Source organism: Peromyscus eremicus, unplaced genomic scaffold (assembly GCF_949786415.1).
Source record: "Peromyscus eremicus unplaced genomic scaffold, PerEre_H2_v1 PerEre#2#unplaced_79, whole genome shotgun sequence".
NCBI lineage: Eukaryota > Metazoa > Chordata > Mammalia > Rodentia > Cricetidae > Peromyscus > Peromyscus eremicus.
Window position 1 is genome coordinate 571,101 of NW_026734320.1, and position 5,711 is coordinate 576,811.

Here is a 5,711-nt window from a genome sequence, read left to right on the forward strand (position 1 = left end):
AGAAGCTACTGTACTTGTCACTTCCCTAAGCAGAGTTGAACTAGATATGGCCCGTGTGTGTAGGAAGCACAGTTCTTTTGTTCTGAGCACGCTCACTGTTCTGGCCCTTTAGGAAACACAGTAGAGTAGAAGAGTGGTCTTTTCTCAAAAGCACAGTGTGTTTCTTCTAAGGCGAGCTAGTGTGTGTTTCCCAGTCAGAAATGGAGTTGAATCACATGCAGTTTTTGGTCCTACGAGCAAGAGTAGTTTTCTGGTTAGGAGAGTCACTATTGTGCTCCCATTGCCTTACACAGGGCAAATAGCACTCGCATCTGTTCCCAGCAAGTACAGTGTACTGGACTGAAGAGAAGCTACTGTTCTTGTCACTTCCCTAAGCAGAGTTGAACTAGATATGGCCCGTGTGTGTAGGAAGCACAGTTCTTTTGTTCTGAGCACGCTCACTGTTCTGGCCCTTTAGGAAACACAGTAGAGTAGAAGAGTGGTCTTTTCTCAAAAGCAGAGTGTGTTTCTTCTAAGGCGAGCTAGTGTGTGTTTCCCAGTCAGAAATGGAGTTGAATCACATGCAGTTTTTGGTCCTACGAGCAAGAGTTGTTTTCTGGTTAGAAGAGTCACTATTGCGCTCGCATTGCCATACACAGTGCAAATAGCACTCGCGTCTCTTCCCAGCAAGTACAGTGTACTGGACTGAAGAGAAGCTACTGTTCTTGTCAGTTCCCTAAGCAGAGTTGAAGTAGATATGGCCCGTGTGTGTAGGAAGCACAGTTCTTTTGTTCTGAGCACGCTCACTGTTCTGGCCCTTTAGGAAACACAGTAGAGTAGAAGAGTGCTCTTTTCTCAAAAGCAGAATGTTTTTCTTCTAAGGCGAGCTAGTGTGTGTTTCCCAGTCAGTAATGGAGTTGAATCACATGCAGTTTCTGGTCCTACGAGCAAGAGATATTTTCTGGTAAGGAGAGTCACTCTTGTGCTCCATTGCCATACATAGTGCAAATAGCACTGGCGTCTGTTCCCAGCATGTACAGTGTACTGGACTGAAGAGAAGCTACTGTTCTTGTCATTTTCTTAAGCAGAGTTGAACTAGATATGGCCCGTGTGTGTAGGAAGCAAGTTCTTTTGTTCTGAGCAAGCTCACTGTTCTGGCACTATAAGAAATACAGTAGAGTAGAAGAGTGGTCTTTTCTCAAAAGCAGAGTGTGTTTCTTCTAAGGCGAACTAGTGTATGTTTCCCAGTCAGAAATGGAGTTGTATCACATGCAGTTTTTGGTCCTACGAGCAAGAGTTGTTTTCTGGTAAGGAGAGTCACTATTGGGCTCCCATTGCCTTACACAGTACAAATAGCACTCACGTCTGTTCCCAGCAAGTACAGTGTACTGGACTGAAGAGAAGCTACTGTTCTTGTAAGTTTCCTAAGCAGAGTTGAACTAGATATGGCCCGTGTGTGTAGGAAGCACAGTTCTTTTGTTCTGAGCAAGCTCACTCTTCTGACCCTATAGGAAACACCGTAGAGTAGAAGAGTGGTCTTTTCTCAAAAGGAGAGTGTGTTTCTTCTAAGGCGAGCTAGTGTTTGTTTCCCAGTCAGTAATGGAGTTGAATCACATGCAGTTTTTGGTCCTATGAGCAAGAGTTGTTTTCTGGTAAGGAGAGTCACTATTGTGCTCCCATTGCCATACACAGTGCAAATAGCACTCGCGTCTCTTCCCAGCAAGTACAGTGTACTGGACTGAAGAGAAGCTACTGTTCTTGTCAGTTCCCTAAGCAGAGTTGAAGTAGATATGGCCCGTGTGTGTAGGAAGCACAGTTCTTTTGTTCTGAGCAAGCTCACTGTTCTGCCCTTTTAGGAAACACAGTAGAGTAGAAGAGTGCTCTTTTCTCAAAAGCAGAGTGTGTTTCTTCTAAGGCGAGCTAGTGTTTGTTTCCCAGTCAGTAATGGAGTTGAATCACATGCAGTTTTTGGTCCTTCAAGCAAGAGTTGTTTTCTGGTAAGAAGAGTCACTATTGCGCTCCCATTGCCATACACAGTGCAAATAGCACTCGAGTCTCTTCGCAGCAAGTACAGTGTACTGGACTGAAGAGAAGCTACTGTTCTTGTCAGTTTCCTAAGCAGAGTTGAACTAGATATGGCCCGTGTGTGTAGGAAGCACAGTTCTTTTGTTCTGAGCAAGCTCACTTTTCTGGCCCTGTATGAAACACAGTAGAGTAGAAGAGTGCTCTTTTCTCAAAAGCAGAGTGTGTTTCTCGAGAGGCGAGCCAGTGTTTGTTTCCCAGTCAGAAATGGAGTTGAATCACATGCAGTTTCTGGTCCTACGAGCAAGAGATATTTTCTGGTAAGGAGAGTCACTATTGCGCTCCATTGCCATACACAGTGCAAATAGCACTGGCGTCTGTTCCCAGCATGTACAGTGTACTGGACTGAAGAGAAGCTACTGTTCTTGTCATTTTCCTAATCAGAGTTGAACTAGATATGGCCCGTGTGTGTAGGAAGCAAGTTCTTTTGTTCTGAGCAAGCTCACTCTTCTGGCCCTATAAGAAATACAGTAGAGTAGAAGAGTGGTCTTTTTTCAAAAGCAGAGTGTGTTTCTTCTAAGGCGAGCTGGTGTATGTGTCCCAGTCAGAAATGGAGTTGTATCACATGCAGTTTTTGGTCCTACGAGCAAGAATTGTTTTCTGGTAAGGAGAGTCACTATTGGGCTCCCATTGTTTACACAGTGCAAATAGCACTCGCGTCTGTTCCCAGCAATTACAGTGTACTGGACTGAAGAGAAGCTACTGTTCTTGTCAGTTTCCTAAGCAGAGTTGAACTAGATATGGCCCGTGTGTGTAGGAAGCACAGTTCTTTTGTTCTGAGCAAGCTCACTGTTCTGGCCCTATAGGAAACACAGTAGAGTAGAAGAGTGCTCTTTTCTCAAAAGCAGAGTGTGTTTCTTCTAAGGCGAGCTAGTGTTTGTTTCCCAGTCAGAAATGGAGTTGAATCACATGCAGTTTATGGTCCTACGAGCAAGAGATGTTTTCTGGTTAGGAGAGTCACTATTGCGCTCCCATTGCCTTACACAGGGCAAATAGCACTCGTGTCTGTTCCCAGCAAGTACAGTGTACTGGACTGCAGAGAAGCTAATGTTCTTGTCAGTTTCCTAAGCAGAGTTGAACTAGATATGGCCCGTGTGTGTAGGAAGCACAGTTCTTTTGTTCTGAGCAAGCTCACTCTTCTGGCCCTATAGGAAACACAGTAGAGTAGAAGAGTGGTCTTTTCTCAAAAGCAGAGTGTGTTTCTTCTAAGGCGAGCTAGTGTGTGTTTCCCAGTCAGAAATGGAGTTGAATCACATGCAGTTTTTTGTCCTAGGAGCAAGAGTAGTTTTCTGGTTAGGAGAGTCACTATTGTGCTCCTATTGCCTTACACAGGGCAAATAGCACTCGCATCTGTTCCCAGCAAGTACAGTGTACTGGACTGAAGAGAAGCTACTGTACTTGTCACTTCCCTAAGCAGAGTTGAACTAGATATGGCCCGTGTGTGTAGGAAGCACAGTTCTTTTGTTCTGAGCACGCTCACTGTTCTGGCCCTTTAGGAAACACAGTAGAGTAGAAGAGTGGTCTTTTCTCAAAAGCACAGTGTGTTTCTTCTAAGGCGAGCTAGTGTGTGTTTCCCAGTCAGAAATGGAGTTGAATCACATGCAGTTTTTGGTCCTACGAGCAAGAGTAGTTTTCTGGTTAGGAGAGTCACTATTGTGCTCCCATTGCCTTACACAGGGCAAATAGCACTCGCATCTGTTCCCAGCAAGTACAGTGTACTGGACTGAAGAGAAGCTACTGTTCTTGTCACTTCCCTAAGCAGAGTTGAACTAGATATGGCCCGTGTGTGTAGGAAGCACAGTTCTTTTGTTCTGAGCACGCTCACTGTTCTGGCCCTTTAGGAAACACAGTAGAGTAGAAGAGTGGTCTTTTCTCAAAAGCAGAGTGTGTTTCTTCTAAGGCGAGCTAGTGTGTGTTTCCCAGTCAGAAATGGAGTTGAATCACATGCAGTTTTTGGTCCTACGAGCAAGAGTTGTTTTCTGGTTAGAAGAGTCACTATTGCGCTCGCATTGCCATACACAGTGCAAATAGCACTCGCGTCTCTTCCCAGCAAGTACAGTGTACTGGACTGAAGAGAAGCTACTGTTCTTGTCAGTTCCCTAAGCAGAGTTGAAGTAGATATGGCCCGTGTGTGTAGGAAGCACAGTTCTTTTGTTCTGAGCACGCTCACTGTTCTGGCCCTTTAGGAAACACAGTAGAGTAGAAGAGTGCTCTTTTCTCAAAAGCAGAATGTTTTTCTTCTAAGGCGAGCTAGTGTGTGTTTCCCAGTCAGTAATGGAGTTGAATCACATGCAGTTTCTGGTCCTACGAGCAAGAGATATTTTCTGGTAAGGAGAGTCACTCTTGTGCTCCATTGCCATACGTAGTGCAAATAGCACTGGCGTCTGTTCCCAGCATGTACAGTGTACTGGACTGAAGAGAAGCTACTGTTCTTGTCATTTTCTTAAGCAGAGTTGAACTAGATATGGCCCGTGTGTGTAGGAAGCAAGTTCTTTTGTTCTGAGCAAGCTCACTGTTCTGGCACTATAAGAAATACAGTAGAGTAGAAGAGTGGTCTTTTCTCAAAAGCAGAGTGTGTTTCTTCTAAGGCGAACTAGTGTATGTTTCCCAGTCAGAAATGGAGTTGTATCACATGCAGTTTTTGGTCCTACGAGCAAGAGTTGTTTTCTGGTAAGGAGAGTCACTATTGGGCTCCCATTGCCTTACACAGTACAAATAGCACTCACGTCTGTTCCCAGCAAGTACAGTGTACTGGACTGAAGAGAAGCTACTGTTCTTGTAAGTTTCCTAAGCAGAGTTGAACTAGATATGGCCCGTGTGTGTAGGAAGCACAGTTCTTTTGTTCTGAGCAAGCTCACTCTTCTGACCCTATAGGAAACACCGTAGAGTAGAAGAGTGGTCTTTTCTCAAAAGGAGAGTGTGTTTCTTCTAAGGCGAGCTAGTGTTTGTTTCCCAGTCAGTAATGGAGTTGAATCACATGCAGTTTTTGGTCCTATGAGCAAGAGTTGTTTTCTGGTAAGGAGAGTCACTATTGTGCTCCCATTGCCATACACAGTGCAAATAGCACTCGCGTCTCTTCCCAGCAAGTACAGTGTACTGGACTGAAGAGAAGCTACTGTTCTTGTCAGTTCCCTAAGCAGAGTTGAAGTAGATATGGCCCGTGTGTGTAGGAAGCACAGTTCTTTTGTTCTGAGCAAGCTCACTGTTCTGCCCTTTTAGGAAACACAGTAGAGTAGAAGAGTGCTCTTTTCTCAAAAGCAGAGTGTGTTTCTTCTAAGGCGAGCTAGTGTTTGTTTCCCAGTCAGTAATGGAGTTGAATCACATGCAGTTTTTGGTCCTACAAGCAAGAGTTGTTTTCTGGTAAGAAGAGTCACTATTGCGCTCCCATTGCCATACACAGTGCAAATAGCACTCGAGTCTCTTCGCAGCAAGTACAGTGTACTGGACTGAAGAGAAGCTACTGTTCTTGTCAGTTTCCTAAGCAGAGTTTAACTAGATATGGCCCGTGTGTGTAGGAAGCACAGTTCTTTTGTTCTGAGCAAGCTCACTTTTCTGGCCCTGTATGAAACACAGTAGAGTAGAAGAGTGCTCTTATCTCAAAAGCAGAGTGTGTTTCTCGAGAGGCGAGCCAGTGTTTGTTTCCCAGTCAG